The sequence below is a fragment of the Pterocles gutturalis genome, unplaced genomic scaffold, assembly GCF_000699245.1.
Source record: "Pterocles gutturalis isolate BGI_N339 unplaced genomic scaffold, ASM69924v1 scaffold15175, whole genome shotgun sequence".
Taxonomy (NCBI): Eukaryota; Metazoa; Chordata; class Aves; order Pterocliformes; family Pteroclidae; genus Pterocles; species Pterocles gutturalis.
The window spans coordinates 65,193-86,961 of record NW_010141125.1 but is presented as its reverse complement, the minus strand read 5'-3'; positions in this window follow the sequence as shown (position 1 = coordinate 86,961).

Sequence of the window (21,769 nt, the reverse complement as noted above, 5' to 3'; positions counted from 1 at the left end):
CAGCTGAGGTTTTGAGAAAGCCAGGACACAGTGAAAAATAAGTGTTTGTATACAGTCAGGGAGAGTGCAAGCCTCAGCCAGGACATGGGGAATGGGCAAAGGAGAACAAAGCAAACTGAGACAAAGTCCGTGGGGCTGTCTGAGCAATCATGCAGACAAGGTGAGGCGTACAGTGAAAATCTTCAATGCTTCCTGTGCCTCTAGGTGCATAAAAGAGGACAGGCACGAGACACCACATGGAGGAATAATGAAAAACCAGTTAGATTAGGCAGTGTGATAGGAAACCTGTCACCATTCTGCATTGTCATAGACATGCAAAAGGACCACTGCCTTCTGCCACAGACCCCGCTGGGTGCACTTCAGCCCGGCTCAGAGCTGGAGCTCCAGCAGCGCCATCAGCCACGACAGGTCCTCTGGAGAAATGGTGGGTGGTGTGGATGGGACAAGGGACAGTCGATCCTGCTGCTCTCCCGTGATGGACATCTGCTGCGTGCTTCGCTGAGAGGGGTGGGAGTGGGTCCCGGGAGCACGCCTCTCCCTCTCGCTCCTGGGGAGATCAGCCTCCCTCTAAAAGGGAGGAGAAATGCTTCTCCCTGGCAGGTTTCCATCCTTAGTGCCTGGTGTATTTTGGCACGTTTCTGGGCTCAGTGAAGTGTTTTTGAAGCCTTTTATTTTTTACTGCCTAAAATCCCCCCGTGTCACGATGTGTGTCTCCACAGCGTGGAGTCAAGTGCAGACATGATGGATTTGCACATCCAGCCTTCAGCAGAAAAGGAAGAAATGTGGAACAAACTCTTCCTGAGCGCAAGTCCTTTGATTTCAAAAGGCTCCCAGCACCTAAAGTCACTTGTATGGTGCTGCTCCCCTGAAATCTGCGAAGTGATGCTGTGTTCAACCAACTGCTGAATCGCAAGGTGGAAGAGTGGTGCTGGGAGAACAGCTTTGAAAGGAGCTGGGAAGGGGCAGGCGTGCCGGTGTGTCAGGGACATGCTGTAAAAGACCCAGTTCCTGTTTTCATGTCATGAGTCAACATTTCCACCTAAGTCTGCTTGTTAATGGATTCATTACTGTATGTCATGCTAACAGCAGGCTTCTGCTATATGCCTCTTTTCACACAGTTAAACAAAAAGCCGGGTTTTACAGTTTAAATAAGATGTCTTTATTTGTTGTGGAAAAGATAGGCTGTGTGCTGTCTAGGACTTTATGTATGGCATGGATGAATCATGCTGGCGTTGTTGGAAACTGATTTTTAGGTAGCAGCAGTCTTCCTTTGCCCTCTTTGTAAGTACTCAGTGAGGTTTCTCTGAGAGCCTTAAGGAACAGCACAAGCAGACATGGAATCCAGCTCCCTGTTCTCCCAAGACCAAAACACAATCTCCAGTCGGCTGTGGCACTGAAAATAGCACAACAGGACTTTCATGAGGACCCCCAGGCTTCTCAAAACCCTCTGCATGCTGTGCTTGGGAGACTCCTAAAAGCAGAGGAACTTTCTTTGCAGTCACTGGATTGCAAAGGCAGATGTTTTCCTTTCTTCCTCTCTCTGCTGTTTAGTCCTTGTCAGTTCAGTTAACATCCTGAGTCCGTGTGTGACAGCAAATGCAGTCGCTTGGGGAATTGCTGGGGTAAGGGGACCATGCATGTTCTGCTGCCAGTTTTTCCAGCCCTCTCACCTCTTACTGAGGAGTGGAAAAGGCACCCAGCTTTGTACATTGAAGGATGTCACGACACAGGCTGGGCCGGTGCGGATCTCAGCTAGTGTGCTAGCTCTGACTGTAAACCCAGCGGCTGTCTGAACAGGAGGGGAGAATGAAAATTGGTAAATACAGCCAGGAGGTGTGTGAGGTGATTTGCCTCCTTTCCAGCTTTAGGCAATGAGGCTGTCCTGAGCACTCCACCTTTGTCTCACGCTGAATGAAAACCATGTGAGGGCTCAGATCTTGCTTCCAAAGAGACCTAGATGCTCTAGGTGGGCATATTGCAGGGCACTGGATCCTACTAGAAAATATTTGGGAGTACTACACAGTCTCAACCACTTTAAATTTGAAAGTAAATGTCAACTCCTGTGTGGCATGCCAGCATATTTTGGGACAGGCAGGACATAGTAACATACTTCTTGATTCTTCTACTCTGTTTAAAGTCAATCTGGTCTTTTAATTACACATCTGCAAAAGGAGAAACTAATTCATAAGTGGAGAAACAATATTGTCCTGGACAGCAGTAGGTCTGATGGAAATGTAGTAAACTTAGACAAAATATCACTGATGTGACTGTCCTTGTCCAGAAGAGATTCACGTTCTTTTGTACAACATCTAGCATACAGAAGACATTGCCCATAAAATGATCCCAGTATAAATTTTACTAGCCATGATGCCTTGCACAGCTGTACTTTGTGTTTTGTGGAGTCATGTAAAAAAGGACCTGGTTTTGCAGCCACTGATATAGAGGAACCTTCAGGACCGATATTAAAGTCCTACATTGCTAAACTTTATGTCTAGATCAGTAGTAAGAAATTAGTCTTATCTCAAAATGCAAAACAGCAGCTAAACAGCATGGGACAGGACATGCTGCAGCTGGGCTGGTGGTGGATGGAGGCAGTGCTGCCCCTGTAGCTGCACCTGCGTGATGCCTGGGATGCACAAGAGCTTTTGAAGCTCTTGAACCTTCGGCCTTCCCTTTCTTCCTTCATGGCAGGGCTTGCAGTGCTGGGTAGGCAGCTGGGCTTGGTGTTTGTAGGTACTGAGTAGCTGTTACACGATTGCCCCAACTGCAAGGGCCTGGCCTGGAGGAGCCTGGAGCTGCCTGCCCATCCTGTTCTCCAGTGAGCACTAAGACCAGGATGCTTGCACCAGGCTGGGGCGTAGCATTCACGCAGCCAGCGCAGTATGCAGGGTTGGTACTCCCGAAAATAAACCGTTGCAGACTGGTGCTCCTGGCCTCTCCCAAAATAGTGAATGGGTGGTCTGCTGCTGACCTCTGAAGTGGCTCTGACACCAGCCCAAGGACCACGTGTCTTCAGAGGAATGTACAGACAGGTAGAATTTGCCAGAGCTGGTACGCCCGCAGGCTGGGATGCAGGAGAGTTGTTGGAGCTGGGTGCTGAAGGATAAGTTCAGCTGCTTTCTGCAGTGTGAGTGTGACCACAGAGTGGTGGTGGGCAGCAGAGAGAGGAGGCAGAGGCAGGAGATGAATGCTGCATCCTTGTAGCATTCTCCCCCACGAAGACACAGCTTGATCCAACTAATGGCAGTAATTAGGGATAATGCTTTGGTATGGGTTCCAGGCTTCCTTTATAATTAACCCCAGGGAGCTTAAATTCTTTCTACCTACAGTAATATCTCATATGTGTGGTGAGTATTTCTTGTCTTTTTCTTCAGCTTTGTTGTGTTTTTTTTCTTTCTCCACCCACCCCCCCCATCCCCAGTTTCAAGACAAAATTTAACTTTCACCATTCGTAGATAAATGGGACATCATCATCGCTGATGGAAATAGCTCCCTTGCCACCTCTTATATCTGTGAGATGATAAAGAGGAAGGGTGTTTTGGGATCCTGGCCAAAAGTGGCCACTCATAGTCTATAAAGTTACTGTTAATAGCTTTGGTGGAGGCCAAAGGTGGCATGAAGGTGTTAAGTGGCTTGGTGATACTGCTGCTAGAATTAGAAACACTTCAGGGGCTTGATGTGGTTAGTCCTCAAAACATATCTGAGACTAAAGTTTTTTTTAGCTCCTGTTTTCCTGGTGGGGAGATTAGCCAGGACTGCTAAAGCAGAATTATCTTTACATTTGGGTATTTATGCCAATTAATAATTCCTCAGATTGCTAGTTCCTTACTTGAATGATCATGGAGAGGAAATGAGACCGAGTCAGGGCTCTGCTCTTCTTTTGCCATCTGTTTTGGACCCCGACCAGTTCACACCAGCCACGTCCAGTGAGAAGGATGTATACGTTGTTAGCAGATGTAGGTGGATATCTACTCAGTGGCTGTGTCTGTCCGTCTCCCAGGATACCCTGGGATAACCTGCAAATTTATGAATTTCCTGAATTTTAGGTTAGATCCACATCTTTGTATTTAGGCTCAGTTTGTGGCTCTTTCCTGTAAATTTTTATAATTAGCACCTGAAGCCCATTGTGCTTTTGGTCTTTGCACTATCCAGTGGCAATGAGCTCTAGAGTTTAACTTGGTGCTGTGCGAAAATTTACTTCTTTGGCTCCATTTTACCCTGAAGCCTGATGATTTCAGTGACAACCCCTGCCTTTTGCATTGCAAAGAATAGTGAGTAATATTCCCCGCTGAGTTTTTAAAAGCACTTCTGATAATTATTCTTGACATCCTGCATGATACTCTTCAATCACATATCTCCTTTTTCAAGCTAAGGAGCCCTACAGTGTTTAATGTTTTCTTATACACCAGCTATATTGCTGATGATAACTACATAGTTAGTAAAAAATCCAGGTACCGTCAAGAACTAATAAACTGCCCAAGCAGACCGAGAGAAGAATTTTGTTTTCCAACCCTGTCCCACAGAACCCACATTCCAGAGAAGAGGAGATGCAGCGTGAAATATAACTGAGGTTTCTCTGGCAAATGACTGCCTTAGCATAGGATAATGTATGGCAGGTGTTAGAAACCAGGGTTTTCACTACCAATTCAACAGCACAGAAATCTGAGCATCTGCCCTAAAATTATTATACAAATTAAATACTTCTGAGCACTGGCCTTTTAGAGGTAGGATCTGAAATGAGAATTAGTACTTTTCAAGTGTTTCATAATATACGTGCTCATGAGAACAAATGACATGTGTTATACCTACAAATACCCACGGCCATGTATTTTTAATTTAACTCAGATACTAATGTCAGTAACCAGAAAGACAACGCAGATGCTTTGGGTCTCAGACCCAGCTGTTTTGGTTGCTTTGACAACACCTGTGCTGATTCCGTTGGCAGCATTAGCAGCCCCAGAACAACTCCTGTGGTTGTAGAGCCCTCAGAGGAGCCAACAAGGCTGGTTACCTCGGAAGCTCAAGGGAAAGCATGAGTGAAGTTGCTAACATTCTACTCCCTTTGTTCTCTGAAAAGCCAGGGGAAGAAGGATGCAGCTGCTTGCTGCTTACAACAAAGCAAGGTTGTGGTGTTTTGTTTTGATTTTTTTTTTTCCCCTTTAGACTTTTTCTCTGTTTGCACTAGAATTTACAACATGGAAAAGGTCAGAGATGGGGACATCCCAGTTGGGTGCTTGTGCCAAAGAGGGGAAGAAATGGCAATGGCTCCGAAATTTTGTCAGCCATCGATACTGGGAATTCATCTAAGCTGCATAACTGAATATTTAGCAGAGTCACTGGTGTGATTTTACCTCAGTGGTTTCATTTCACGCTTGTTAATAAGTTGAATAAATTAGTCTTTCTTTCAATGGCTTTGCAAGTATACCTTAAAAAAGATACCATGAAGGTGGAGCAACACATACAGTACTAGTTATAGGCCACTTATTTTTGTTTTTGTGTTAGTAAACATTTTATTTCAGTCTCAGTGCATTGGATCTGCAGGAACACAGGTGCCAGGCGGTGCTGTTCACACATACCTTCCTGAGAAGAGCAGTGCTTGGTGATTCGGTGAGGCACCAGTGCTTCGTTAAAATTCTCCAGGTATAACTGGGGTCTTTCCTGTAATCAAATGAGTAGACAGAGGATACAGGGTTTTGTTTCCATGATTGCTTTGCACAGGCACGTTGTTATTACTTCTGAGAAGATGGGAGATGCAATGCAAATGACAAAAAATCTAGATGATGGCTGTATTTCCAAGAAGCAGAAAACACAATCAAATGGAAAAGAGAAGTACTAGGACAAGTGTCTCGACAAGGTCAAACTAGAATGCCAAAGGAGCTGCGTGTCCAATATGACGTATCACACCTAATCCAATTAACAAGGCTATTTAAATTTTAAAAATTCTCGGTTCAGTCAAAATTTGACTGAAAGCATTTGATGAAAGATGGCCATTAAAGATTAGCAACAGAGAGCAGGAAGGAATAAGTATATATATTTTCCTTGTCGGTAAAGTATTTTCCAGTCATAAGAGTGTCTTGTGCCGCATGCTGATCTCACAGATGGAGCAGTAAATCAGGGCTAACTCTGGAAGTGTCAGTGGAATTATCTTTGCGTAAATGGCATCTGAATTGGTTCCTAGCTGTGAAAGACAGGGATTGCCTTGGGGCGTAAGCACAGATAGGAGAACTAAAGGTTTTGGGGTTTTTTTTTGCCTTGGAGTCTGACTCACTTTGTGGCTTTAAGCATTTTGCATAATTCTTTTGGCTTGGTTTTCTCCCTGCTTAGTCAGCTGATAGTTCCAGAGGACCTCTTGAGTGGAGAACTTTGATTATGGAAATTGCTATGGAAATGCTTGTTTATTACCGTTAATGGAAGTAATACAATACATTATAAAATTTTAGCTTAGCCAAGGGACTTGGAGGGCAAAAGGCACCACAGATTCACCAGGAGCTGTTTTTTGAAGTACCAGCTATTATTCCATATGATGAAGAGAACATTCACCTTTGAGGAAAAGATACCACTCAAGGGTGAAGCAAAGAATACAACCCTGTGACTGCACGAGTCAGACTTCAAAACTCAGTCCAAGTTCCTTGTGACTTGCATGTGAATTCAGTGTCAGGCAGTAGTGACCACAAGCCCTTCCTCTTTGATGTCTGTTAGGCTTATAAATTTAAGGGTATTCTGCAATATCTCTGTAGACAAATAGGATTTGGAGGTCTTCACTCCTGAGGAGAGACCATGGGTTTAACAGCCCATCGCACTCTTTTCCTTCCCTTCTTTCGTCTTCCAAAAGTTCATCTTCCTAACTTTTGGTTAAAAGTTGTGAGGAGTGGGGTCTGCTTTTGTTGTCTGCACAGTGACAGGAATATTCGTTAAAGCACGTGGGCACGTGACCACAATAATCTTCTTTGAGTTTGAGAAAAGGGATGCTCACATCCGAAAATCCTACCTGTGTACTTCATGGGGGCTGTCGTGCTGCCAGAAGGGAGCAAGCTGGCAACCTAGCAGCAGCGATAGATCAAAGCCAGAGAGTGATGTTTTGCTAATGTCTCAAATAAATAATCAAGAGCTAAGTGAAGGAAAAGAGAGCTGAATTTACACCGTTTCTGGAAAGAAAAATGCAGAAGCTTGTTCACCATGAATGCATCCTTCAGCTTTCTAATAGAGGAGGCTGGGGCGTGCCAACAACAGTAGATTTCTGGCCTTTACTATGACTCCGGACATTGAAGGTGGGATTAATTTTGCCTAAATGTGGCCATTTAAAAGCCAAATGTCTGGCCGCTGTCCACAATTAGTGGAAGAAAAGAAGGTGATTTATCCAACCTCTTTCTGTCCTTGGGCTGTAGGAACCTAGTTAGACCAGATACTAACTTACAGGCAGCTAAAATTAGCAAGATGGATTGTTCTTTTACTGCTTCGTATGTGTAAAAAATTGCACACTTTCCCCACAGCTGCGTATAAGGTCTCTGTTTTACAGGGAGAGAGGAAAGCAAGGCTGAGATGAACTGATCTCCCCCAAGACATTTAGCAACAGAACGGGGATTAAAGCACATGCATCAGACTCCAGCCTCCCCTCCTCCTCCATGGCTGCCCCCCTTTCAGATTATACTGCTTCCCAGGGACAACAAATAACTAGTCTCTGTGCAGGAAACCATCTCCACCTCTCCTCATGGACATAGAGAAGGGTAAAAAAATATGGTTAAAACTGGACAAACAGAGCCAGCTCCATCAGGCAGGTTCTGAGATTTAGGGTAGCTTGCAGGACACCCATGGCTCGTTACCAAACTGCTAATTTCAGTTTCCTAAAGCTGGGTCACGAGTTTCACTAAATTTGGCTTGTGAAGAAATACACAGTGATTTACCTGCCTGGCCTGACAACAGCATTGCATCGTTGCTCTTGCTCTCTTTGCCGAGCATATGGAAGCTGAGTGCTCCCTGGCTAGTATCCAGACATCCAAAAGTTAAATTGATGAGAATTGCCATGAGGGTTCTAGCTAATGGGAGACATAAAGAATGAAGCCTGTTTTATTTTTGCTTGTTTCTTTTCTTGTGAGAGTTTTCTCCGCAGAACAAACCTAGATACGACTGCATGCAGCATATTTCTTCTGTGTCTCCCCCCGGGGATGATTTACACCAAGTTGTGATCCATTTTGCTGTTCCAACCCATTGGGCTCATCAGTTTATTCAACTTTTTAAATGAACCTATTTTTCCTGACTTCGGAAAAAGTGGCAAGAACCTAATTGCACTCTGGGCACGGGGTGTGATGTCAAGGCTATGGGATGAAGGGAGGGGAGGACTCTGCTTCTCAGAAGGGGAAGAGCTCGCTGAGCAAACCTTTTGGGGTGCCTTGGGTGATTTGCACATCAGTCATCAGGATACAGGACATGCTTTAAGCCACATCGCTGGTGTCTGCAGAATCCAGTGCAGGGTGCTTAGTGGTTTCTTATCCGCAGGGACAGATGTTACAGAGAAGCTTAGATATGCACCTGTAGTTAGATTAAACATTTGAGGACCTATCTTCTTCAAGCCATTGGAGCTCAGGGTTTCTCTTCACAGACTGCTGTATGTGCACTCTCTGGACCAAACTGTAGATTAATAGCTCTGCAGATGGAGAAATATTTTTTTTTTCCTAAATCGCAGCTCTGTTTCATTTTATGTTGCTTGCTAGATTAAGTTTTAGAGCTCTCCAAGGTTTTTTTTTTATGCAAAGTGAGACCAGAAATTTTTACTGTTGTACAATTCTGAAAGCTTTTTTTTTTTTTTTCTCTTTTTGCCATAAGCAAAACTCAGGAAATCAAAGGTGATTCATCTTTAAGCAGCAAGTGATTTAAACCAAACAATGCTTTTTGATTTATGATAATGAAAAAGATTGCAGAGTGATGACAGGTCAGATGAAAACTCACACTGCACCAATTTTTATGATAAGTATCATTATATTCATGCACTCAACTAATTCTTCACTATCAGTTTTATTTGTGGGTTTTATTTATTTTAAAAGTTTTTATTTAGGGAATTTATTGGCAGGGCGTGATTGACAGCCTTGGAAAAATAAGTCTGCTATTCAGAGAACGGATATAAATTTTCTGCATGCAGCCCTGCCAGCACGCCTCAGCTCATCAGGACCACAACAAAAGAGTAAAAGAATATGAGAGCATCTTTCTGTGGTTAGTTTAAAAGCCTGGCCTGGTACCCTGTCTTCAGCAGTGACCCATAAGAGCTGCCTGGGGGTTACCACGAAAGAAGAGGGAATGCAGGGTGATGCTTTCTCCCAAATATTTCCCCAGTCACCAACAATTTGTGGCTTGGAGAATTCCCATGCTGGGGCTCACCCATGTAGGCACGCTCACAGCATCGCCACGCACACACACAGGATCCACAGCATCCCGTGGCAAGATATTCCACTTCCTTAAGTGCATTTTTTTGGTGACAACAAAACACTTTTGCTTTTGTGTTTTTTGTTCGTTTGGTTGTTTGGGTTTTTTGGTCACCTGCTAGTTTCATCAGGTGCTCCCCAGTTTTGGACTGTCTCTATGCCACTCACTGGGAGGGACATTTGGTTTCTGAACCTTTCCTTCAGCAACAAGATTTCATTTTTTTTCTGACTTCAGGACTAGACTTGACTTAGAGGATGACCATTAAAAACATTAATGAACAGTAAAAAATTGAGTCAGTCCCAATCATAAGATTTTTTTTTTAATCATCTGCTTTTTGATTTTTAAGGTAAATAATGTATTTTACTTCATTTGTGGATTTGTGACTGCTGGAAGTACTTCTCTGTCATGCTTTCAATCCGTTTTATTTTATTTTTTTCCTGCACCATAAATTTAGACAGCTTTTTGCTTATTTAAGCTTAGCTTTCATGAGTCTGCTTCTCTCCAGAAGCCAGAGTTTTAAGAAATGGGTCAAGTACAGTGAGACTGAAGACAAAGCCATAAGAGCTTGCAGCACTAGGATCTTTTTGTTCTTGTTTTGTTTTCAGAAAACTCATTCAGGAAACATCTAAACCATGCTGTACTTAACACAGGCTTCTCCAGAGACTCAGAGCTGAATTTTACGTTTAGGACAGAGAAACAGCAAAAAGTAGGTCTGTAAAGGGCTTGTTAATGTCATCTGGCTCATCCCCATTTCTGAAACAGGATTCCTGTGTTGTTTGTCCAACCTGGCCTTAACTTTCCTCCTGTGACAGCATCTGCAGCCTCTCTAGATAATCTATTCCAGTGCTTAACTGTCCTCATCCAAAGCTTTCCTCATGTTTAAACTAGGTCTCTCTTGCTGCAGCCTAAGCTCCTTATTTCTTCTCCTGTCCTCCACAGAGATGAAATACATTTATTTGCTTGGTTTTTGCAGCAGCCATTTAGAAAAGCGTTATCATGTCCTTCCTTGGTCCTCTCCTCCCTATGCTAAAGCACCACCATCCTCCTCTCTCCCCTCACAGCCACCATTTCTTGCTGGCCCCACACCTGGGTACACATCTGTCTCACACCTGGACTGGGAGACCTTCTGGCTTCAGCTTGACCCCTTGGGGACAATGCAATGCAGTACAGAGGTGTGGCAGAGATCTTTCTGACCACAACCACTGTATTACTGAAAGCACCTGAAAAATACTGGAGACCCTGGCTTCTCCCTGTACCTTATCTCTCTTGCACCTGGGCACTGCTGCAGGATAAAATTTCTTCCTTCTTTCCCACAAGCCATGCTTCCAAGGAGTGGCCAGTGACTTGCTTTTCTTACAGCCACCTGTACTTGTGTCTCTTTGGCCATGCATTCAGCCGTGAGGTTACCGCTCCCATTTCAGCCAAGCTTGTTCCACCTCTTCATGGAGACTCAGCTGATAGTTAAGCACTGTACATGATGTCTCTGGACTGCTGTCCTGCCTCCTTTCAGGAGTAATCCTCCGATCTACTCTGGCATTTTTTTCTGTGCCAACCTGTCTGGTGCGCACTACAATCACATTTCTCACACATCCTGGACATGTCTCCAGTGTATCGTAAGAGATGGACTTTGTTGATGGGTACCAACATATTTTGCTCTTCACAATGACTTCAATATGCTTGTCAATTTTTCGCTTCATGCACAGTAGCTTCAAAAATGCCTCGAAACAGCATTTAAATGATCTTAATGGTGTTGTCAGCAACATCACGAACCCATACTTTCTTCTTTTCTGCACTGGTCAGATCTGCCCAGCCCATTGATGTCTGACACACTTTGCAGCTTATAAAAGTAAGGCATCAAAAAAATTTATCCACAACTTCTCTAGATGAGCAAACAACAAAACTCAAAACCTGTGAGAAACAAGACAGCTTTGCCATCTGTTTCCATTCTCAAAAAAAAAAAAAAAAAAAAAAAAAAAAAAAAAGAAAAAAGAGATAGGCTGTTTCTGTTAGCCAGTGGTTTTTACCTCTGTCTGACCAGTGTTTCATGAGTAACTGCTCCATGCTGGTCTCGCACTGCAGAGCATACACCGTACTCATTACTCCTCACTACGGCACAAGCCTGATCTCTCTGGGCAGTCGATGGTAGTACTTCTCCGCGCTGCCGCATCTCCCAGTTGTCAGCAGAGCCTCCTAGCAGAATTATACTTGGCGTTCCTGACAAATCTGAAAGAGTAAGGGTGGACCTGTTTTTACTGTCCATTGCCAGGACATCAGCAAACTGACATGATCTCATTCCTACACAAGCACAAAACCTGCAACCTAATGTCAAGAATTAAAGGAAGTTCTGGAAAATTTGTGTACTAGCGCTGTCTTGCCATCTACTCCTGGTTACTCCTTCCAGCCCTGTCTCCTCAGCCCCACTCCCACTCCTTCTCCAAAGAGAGCAGGACATAGATGAGGAAGATCTGACAAAGTGATTGAAAAGGCTTTTTGCAAGGCACCTCATAAACTATATCCAGTTAAGCAGATAAACCTGCCCTTCATCAAAGGAGCGTTAATTAGATCCACCGATGTCGTGTGTGCTGCTCTCTGCAGGGTTTTTTGTTTGTTCTGTTTATTGCCAGGGGAAGCATAGACCTCGTCCATGGATACAGGACAAAACAGAGGGAGAACAGAGAGGGTGGAAGAGATACTTGGTCTTCGACAAGACTGCCTGGAGTACACAGGTTACAAGTTTCATGATATTCTGCATAGGCTGAGGCTGAACTGGCTGAGACAGCAGCTGTATTACCTTGAACTAAAAACATCTCATTTATAGTTGTATTCTGCCGGCCTGTCAAATTACCCCATGTCATTTTTATTAGCTTAAGATCTGGAGAGCTATCTCAACCATTAGAAAGGGGGGTTAAAACTACATCAAATAATTTGTATGTAACATAACATTGCTTTTGGGTTGCCAATTGCTAAAAAACTTTCTAATGCTGCTTCCAGTGCCTTGCTTTGCGCTGAGTAGCATCTTTTAATTTAAAATAAAAGCCATTAGCAATGCTGTGTGCTAAAATGCTCAGAAACTGGTCTTACTCATATTTTGTTTGGTTGCCAATAGCTTTAATCAGAGTTACCTTTTCTGAGTCATCGGTGTGACTAATACCCTTGTGAGGCCACCTAGAATAGACTTCCTCTGAAATCATTTGTCCTTTTCGCACCGAACTACCTCTGATCCATAAAGGCAGCTTTGGCAAATCCCTTTGGTCTTCCATTGTATCACAGTCTGCATCACATAAGTAAGACAGGTAAGTAAAAATATTGGCATGTTTCCTTGGGGACATCATTAAGTGTTCTGCTGAAAGGAGTAGTGTTTGTCATTTCTGATGCAAAATGAAATGAGTAAAGTGACTTGCCCAAGCTCCCATTCTGAAGGAGTGACAGAACTAGCATTAGGATCAATCACCTGAATCCCAATACCGAGATTTATTCACTAAAAGTAAATAATCCCAACTTTTCTAAATCCATCACATTGGTTTTTCAGTTCCAGTCTAATAGTGAATATTGGCATATAATTTTGTTTCCACGTTCATGGACCATGTGTTATTTGCCAAAAAATATTTTAATTCAGCAGAATTACACCTTATTCTTACATGTGGCAAACAAAAGAGGTGTAGTACCAGAGGCTGACCTTTCTTTAAAAGTCAAGACGAAGATTCTTCAGAGTCAGGGTCACGATCCTTTTGGTCCTTTTGGTGCAGAGTGCAGTAGAAGCCTTTCCCCATGGGTAGGTTATTTGGAGGTTAAAGGTACTTTGGGGAACGTTATTTTTCACTGGGTTCAGTTTCTCTGGGAGATGGGTTTTATATACTAAACTCATGTCAGACCAGTAGATCTTGTTGTAGATAGTCAAGGCATTTGTGTACTATGAGTGGTTTGAGAATTTCTGATAGCAACCTAGGGATTTTATTTTTAACCTTTTTATTGATAATGATGAAAAGTTATCAGTAAGCACTGCAGCCTCACGTGTCTAGCTGCCATGACACAAAAGTTGTTTGCACTTGTATGCACAGCTGTGAGCTACTAGGATCTTAGAAGACCCATTCTTCTGTGTGTAACAGCATAGTTTCACAAGCATTTATCTTAATGGGAGTATTATGTTAAGCATCTGTCTCCAGATGAGAGATCTGCGTGCCAGCCAGTGGGACCCAGGGTCTACTCAGGCTAAAAACCATTTTGCTTGTGTTAATCTAGCACACAACAAAAATGATTTTTGTTGGATTGGCACACGGGCTCATGAAACCAGCTGGGCAAGCACCACTGAGCTGGGGGCCGCAGGAGAGGAAGGACCAGGAGGAATTGTGAGGGGCAGCAGAGAGAGATGGTCACCGGGGAGAGGGCTTCCACACTCATGAGAATGGTTGAAGATTCCCCACCCTGGCGCCTTGTGAACACATCCATCACAGCAGTTGCCTCCTGTTTTGTTTCAATATTTAAGTGATGCCATCACTGTAGACCATGGGTCGCACTAGTCGTGGGCAGGTAGTGTAGTCTGAGAGACTGCCTTGGCACCTGAGCCATGTCAGCTAACACAGCACGTGTCATCATTTTTGAAACCTTAAATACCTATTAAAGAATATCTTACTGATGTCTGATATAAATGCAGATATAAATGTGTACAGATATGTGTATATGCCACTTAAAAAAGCAGTATGTCTTCTGTCTTCAACAACACTTCACACACAGATATGTTCATATCTAATTAAATGGTTTCTCATTGAGGACTACCTGTTTTCTCCCTCTATTTAATGAGATTCTTCTAGCAAGATCTGGGAAATAGTGTTTTTTTTTTCATTTTTTTTCTTTGTGTTTTAAGTAACCTTTACGCTTCCATATGGCTCGCATGACTCAGGCTTTATAATTTATAGATTACAAAGTCACAATTAAAGTCCTAGATAAGACTGAGTTGAGCATGGCAGACAGAAGCACTTTTTTTTTTAAAAAAAAGAAATTCTAACTAAATTTTAAATCTGCAAAGAAGGCATAAATTCACAGCACAATATTGATTTCAAAGAGTTAATTTGTCTAATGAGTCAATTCTGAAAAATTCTGTGATGCCTAGCAAATGAAGGTTGCATGGCTTAGTGTGATCATGTCCTTCCCCACCCTCTGCTCCATCATACCATGAAAATGGAATTATTCTTTATAATGACGGTAAATGAATTTTTTAAGGACTCATTCTTTAAAGCAGAAGGTTTTTTGACTGTATAGTACCTTGAATACTTATAGGCTCTTTCTGGAGTTATCATTCAGCATTTTTGTATTTTCCACTCTTGGGAAATGTTTACCCAACTCTGATTTATTATTATTTATAATAAAAAAGTGCTGTTCTCCAGCAAATGAATCTGTTTTGACAATACTTATCTAAGAGATGCTCTTCACTTTTATGTTAAACTCTCATTACCCAAGGTCAAGTAATCCTGGCCAGGTGGTTATGCTCCAGAGCAGAATTAAAGGAGGGTAAAGGGTGTGCTGTGGCTAGAAGGTGAGGTACACTCCTGATAACCTGCTCTCCCTCTATGCATTCGCTTGAGCCAAGATATTTGAAGATTGTCAAATGTCTGTTGTCTTGCTTTTGTTAAATGCAACCTTATTTATCTCAGCAGCAGGTCAGAGTCCACACCACTCCTTCCCTTCTCCTTCCCTTCTCCTTCCCTTCTCCTTCCCTTCTCCTCCCCTTCTCCTTCCCTTCTCCTTCCCTTCTCCTTCCCTTCCCGCAATGAGTACAGATTAGGACAGGAAGAAGGAAAACTCCCACAAAAACATGTGGAAATTCCTGCAGTGGAGAAGGTCCTGTGGTGAATTCCCACAGGCACTGGGCTTCAGCTCCCCAGAACCATGAAAATTGTTAATTTAATTTAAGAAATAGAAGGGGGACTACAGAAGGGAAGAAACCTTCAGGAAAATTCATGTGTGTGACTCTCTGTACTACCAGTTGGAGGGAAAAGCTCTGCTCCTCATGCAAGTGCAGGTCCTCCTCTGAGGTCTCTGGAACGCTCTGGACAATCCACATGAGATGATAGGATCAAGAAGTGCTGACATTTGAGTGAAAGTTTCACGTTTTTCTTCCTTCGGATAAGCATGTATTTATTCAAGCTGCTTTAAATGACTTTTCATTGATCTAGATATTTCATACGCAGGATGTTTCATACTCAGGCTAAAATATAAAAAGGTCACATACAGTAATTAAAAATATATTCTCCTCATGAAAACTGAAGGGGAAATTTAAGCTTTAATTAAGTCAGAAACAAAACTGAAAAGCATCATTTTCTTATTCAACAGCTTTTCCTTGAATATACTTAGCTTCAGGCACAAACACTCAAGGATACAGTAGTGCATTTGTTTGCTTTTTAAAACTGTTACTAAATATGTTACGAATTCTTTATCCCTGTGTGCAATCAGCAGAGCTTTCACCTTGCTCTTCTTTGCAAAGTCTTCATTGCTAGTAACGATATGCGAACCTGGAGGAATTGTGGTAAGAAATCTTAAAATTGCTGTGATCTGAAGCCAGTGAAAAATGTGTGTACATGGGTCAGGATAGGTCAGTATAAAGATGTTAGCAGTGGGATGACTATAGTATACATGTTTAAAAGCAGGTCCTCAGGTATTTAGCGTGCTATGTATTTTTTAATGTAACTGTACACGACCTGTCTCCCAGAAAGGGATGTCTTTAGATGGTGCAGGGCCTCAGGTGAGCATTCTTGAGTATTTTTAAACAAAATACATAAAATCTGCCAGTCTCCACTCACTCCTAAACCCTTGTCTGAGACCATGTCTCCTACCTCTGACAGACTCCAAACACACACCTCATTTCTGCAAAACCCAACCCCAGACCTCATCCAGCCCCGTTCCTCCTCTGCCCTGTTTCACCAGCAGGATGCTAATGCCTGTGTCCACACGTTTTGTTTTAAGAAGTTCTATTTATTTGCTTTGTCATGTCCTCAGTTTCCATTGGAAAATGGAAAAACTCACCTCAGTTATGAAGGAGGTATTTGCCAAAATTAATCTTGGTGTAATTTCTGGAAGCATCACATCTTCCTTGCCTGTGACCCAGGGACAGCTGACTCCTTTTCCTTATCTAGGAACTGGCTGAAGAGAATCTGTTGCTTTTACAGCTGTCAAGTGCATCTGACAATATTTGCCCTTGTATCCACGTGCGTGCTGCAGAAAGCTGCAGAAGGCAGCTGCTTTATCCTTTTGTTTTCCTGATCTCAGATCCCCAGGAGGTTAAAGAGAATTAAATCAAATGTAGAAAAACTTTAGCATCAGAGGGTTCAATATTGTTAAGGGGTTTAATATATTGTAATTGTTCAAGACTTTGCTGTTTCCTTGTGGGTGTGTTTTTCCCTCACTCTGATTAAGTTCATGGTGAAGTCTAGATAAATATGACATTTAATGCAATCCTATCCTTGCTGCTATGGAGACATGCCTTGTAGAGTGTGTCTACTTCACTTTGGCCTACCACAGCATGATAAGTTCAGCACACTTCTGCCAGATCTTCCCTGCTCCCTGTCTTTGTTGTTAATAGTTTAACATGCACTTAAGTATAATACTTGGCAACTTAATACAACATTTGTCTTCATTGAAGTGCTTCGCAGACCGCAGTTAATGAAGCCCTGTCAATGTGGTTTGAGGTGGGAAAGGCCTTTTACAATAGAGGAAAAATGGTGAAATTGAAGGACAGAGACACTAAGCCTGGATCTTCCAAGCTGCTCAAGTACTTAGGAGCCAGGTTTTGTGTTACGGTTTCTCCAGTGGCAAAACCATTTCCCAATTTTTCTGTCCCCTCCCGCAGGTCCACCTGAGGTTTCTCCTTTGCCTCATCCACAGCAGTTCTGTTGTTTGTGGGGCCTTCTGAAAGCAGATCAGTAGCAATGTGTTGCTAAGAGTACATCCTGGCCCCATCTCCTCATCCAGCCCTTAATGAGGGCTGATACTAATGGGAGTTTTTGCTTGTTAAAGGCAGAAGCAAAACTGAACCAGGACTTCAGATTTTGCTCATGGTGAAAGGGTGACGGTCCCTCTCAAAAGAAACATGTGCTCCTTGCTATGCATGCACAGAGGGAGACAACATTTCACCCTGCCTAAGGTGAAGAAATGTTTTGTAAGGGCAAACAGAAACAAACGGCCCTTTCCAAATTTCTGGGTTTGTTTGTTTGTTTTTGTTTTTAAATCTGGACTTGTTCAGTGCCCTCCTTAAGCCATGACTTCACAAACAGGGGATGGGGGGAGTAGGAATTAGTGCTTGAGATCAGAGGGAGGGCAAGGGCTTTATTAACCGGCTTCGCCAATGAAGAATTCGTATTTGGACTAATTTCCGTGGAGATCAATGGCAGTTTAGTACAGAAAAATGAGAGGGCTGTCGGCCTAGGCAACAAACATGCAGATCTGTCCATACTAGGTCAACATGAATACTAAAATCCCTTTGTTTTCTAGCTAGTTACAGATCCCTGCTTAACAACCGAGCAGGCTGTGATATGAGGTCCTGCGCTTGGCTTGCTGCCTAAGGTGGGAAATTGTGGTTCCCCCAGGAAAGCAAGGGCAAACTCCCATGGAGCCAGCGTGTCACACTCCCTGCACCACGAGGTCCATGTGTGGTGTCAGCTTTATGCACTGCTTCTTGTAACTTCTATTTCTGACCTCCCCATATAGGCTTGAATAAAGGACACGTTAATGAGGACTGAATGGCATTTATTATCCAGGCAGCGCATCATGGCCAGATTGGTAAGAACATGTCTCAGCTCCATACCATTATTCAGTCCTTAATTAGGGAATATTTCCTTAGTAAGGGCTGAACTATGACACCATGCATGTCTTTCAGATTTACCTCATGTTTCTCAGGAGGAGCAAGTGCCTCTTGTGCACAGTCCAGAGGGGACAGTCTGCCACCAACATCCCTGAAGGGCTCTGCTCAGGTTTCTCATCCAGCAGGTTTAATGTACAAGGGCTGTGTCTGCACGCAGGAGAAGACCCAGGCAGATGTAGTTGTGCTAGTCCTTAAACTCCTTTACTTTTAAAATGTATTAGAGGTACTTTAATTCTCTAAGTATGGAAATCAGAGCATGCCTTCATTGCTAGTTAAACCTTAGCATATACCCAGGATTTACCTCTGGATGGGTTCATCTGCTTTATATCTCTTGTCCTATTAATTGGGGTTTCTGTCTTTTTACTGGGCCAGCAAACCTCTAGTTGCAGAGTCAGAAACTTGCCAAACTGCTGTAAGAGCTCAGGTCCCTCTTTTAATGGGGTCTGAACAAGATGCTTGACCTCCCACAAAAATGCTGTGGGTATCTCTGGCCAAAATAAAGCCCTGGTGGCATGGACAGTTACCGCATCAGAAGAAAACCTGAAAGAATATTTCTTTCTGTGAGCAGGTGATGAGAAAGGACTGTAAGAGCAAACTGATAGCAACTACTCATTGCCTTCTGTCAAGTGAAAGAAAAATGTACTTTGGTCCTTTGGGAGATGCATTTGGATGTAGCTAGTCATGGAATATTTAAAGGAGCCTTGGGGGGAACTTCTGATGAGAGAGTTTAGTTCGCAGCCACTACCTGTTGTAGCTGCAAACTGCCACATTTATTTTTCCTCTCCTGGGGAGAAGAAAAACAACGTCTGTTTTCAGTGCTGATAGGGGCTTGCCCTGTAAAACAACTTTCTCTATGACTGTTGTGTAATATTTGTGAGGAGGCAAAACCGAGCAAATCAGTTTTGTTTTACAACAGATTTGTTTACAACAAATAGGACTTGCTCCTCGGAGGCTGTCGCGATGCAGCTTCCCCAGTTCAAAATGATGCTAATTGGCTCCCACCTAGTTACCAAAGGGAGGCTTTGTGATTTCAGATATGTCACCTGCTGGAAATGACTAGAAGACCGTAAATGTATTCAGCTCCTCAGGGAGTGTTTTTTATCCTTTTAAATGAGTTTTTGTGTGAAGAGGTATTTGATAGAATATCCCCAGTGTAAGAGAAATAGTTTCCCTGAGTTCAGGACTAATTATCCTCAGAGACACAACAGACTGAACAGCTAGATAAGCCAGAAATAAAATGGTATCTTGTGGCTATAGTGGGAAGTAGGCAGTTACACTCCTACCATACACGATTAGATGGCTATTGAGCTTGTTATTGTCGGAGAGGAAATGACCAGCTTTCTCATACAGAGCCTCCCCAACTAACAAAGTACGTGTGCGCTCCAGCAGCACTCTCTGTTGTGCATAGGCAGATGTACAGCACTGGCAGTCTTTGCTGGTTTTGTGTGTATTTCAGACCAAACAGGGTCTTTGCACAGTCAAAAGAGAGAACTTTTTTGTGCATGTGGTGTTGCACATGCTTTTCATGTTTACATGAAACACAACTCTTGCTGAAGGTTGAGAGAGCATGCTTTTGCTGTTCCTTACAAATCCAGGAATAAAATTAATTTTTGTCATGTTTGTCCACCGCTTGGGATATTTTTCTGTTTTATTTATCTCTTCAGTTAAATTTTTCAGCTTAGGGTTAAAGTATTTTGTTGTCAGGTTTTCTTTCCTCCCTTCCTCAGCCAAAACTCCCATTAAAGCCAGCTGTAATTTTGCCTGAACAACCGCAAGATCTAGCCAAATTTTGCAGAATAAAAAGCTCATCTGCTGCTTAAACTCTGGATAAGCATCTGAAATCTGTGCCATACTCCTGAATCAGATCACTCCCACCACGGTGCCCACTGGACTGTACTGGGAGGCCCTGGTCCATGGGGCAACGCGGGACGTGTGGGGAGCACTGGGATCTTGCAGCAGGGGAGGGGGAGATGGCAGACAGGGCGAGGGGCAGCCCAGTGGTCTGAAGCCCACCTTTTCTAGGTGCCATTCAGAAACTACCTTTTCTAATGAGAGCTCGTTTGTACCAGTGTGCTAGAACCAGGGCTTGTGCGAGAGCACAGCACTGCAGGAGCAAACGCTGGCCCCAGCGGTCCTCCACCCGCCTCCCAGGGTAGAGCAAACACATCAGCAACCCATCCCTCTAAAGGACTGTTTGGAAGTATGTGTTGCTGACGTTGCCAAATAGAGAGACACAAAAAGGAGAAAAGTCACAGCTCAAGCCAGTGGATTCTTGCTTAGCACCGTATTTCAGCTAAGTGTTGAGTCTGAGAACTCAGAGTGCCGCTGAGCGCAAGGTGTGCCTGGAGGAGCAGGAAAACAGGGCTGGCTGAAGGAGTGACCCTGTGGGCATCTTCCCTTCCTCCAGGCCCTCAGGCTGTGCCACTGGCAGCACTTGGGCAGCTGTCTCCCAGCATCTCAAGGATTCCTGCACCTTAAACGAGCATTGTAAAGGGGAAGGTGGCATTCATAAATGATGATTCTCTAAACAGGGTGCTTGCGACTTGTGCATTCACATATTGCAGTCGCAAAGCTATGAATTTTCTGATTTTTGTCACACTCGGGTAAGATTAAAAAAACACAGTTCTGTTCGATCCTCCTGACTGAGTTGCAGAAGTCATTTCTTGTTCAATTGAAATCTAAAACTTTGGAGATTTCATGTCCACTGGGATGGGAAGTAATTTATCAATTCCCATTAATTTCAGCCACCAATCAGGGAAGTTTTTCTTTTCATTTTAAAGAAAAGGATAATGTATATCACCTACATTTTATGCACTGACAGGAATTTTAGAAAGCAAGCAGCTAAAGCTGGGATCTCTGCCTGTTTAGAAAATCACCATTTTTTCTAAGAAAAATACAACTTTGTATTTGGTCTGCAACTTTTATGAGGAGGAGGATTCAAAAGTCGAAACCTATATGTTTTGAGACGTGCCAAATTTAAGTTACTTTAAACAGCTTTGTGGCCTTTCAAGCCTCTTATTTTTGTATGTGCACATTTGCATTTCTTTTGGGAGTTGGTCTTGTAATGCACAAACATTTACTAATGGTCTTACAACAACTGCAGATTACATTTTTTTCCAAGGCCTGCGGGCAGAAAATGCACATTTGCATTTTTTTTGGGAGTTGCTCTTGTAATGCACAAACATTTACTAATGGTCTTACAACACTGCAGATTACATTTTTTCCAAGGCCTGCAGGCAGAAAAGGAGAGGTTGGCAATCCTTTACAAAAACAAGAACAGTGACATGAACTGTGTTAATTTCTTGTAAAGATACATAAAACACAAGAAATGCAAAGAAGAGGCATTTCGACAGTTGTTTTAATTCCCTGAAATCCCTACGTTAGAACATTTGGAAGAAGGAGAGACTTACTATTAGTCAACTGTATTGATTTCTGCCACTAAGGAAAGTGGGAGAAAAAATATTTACTGTGGTAGATCGGTGGAGTGTTCAACCAGTTTATATT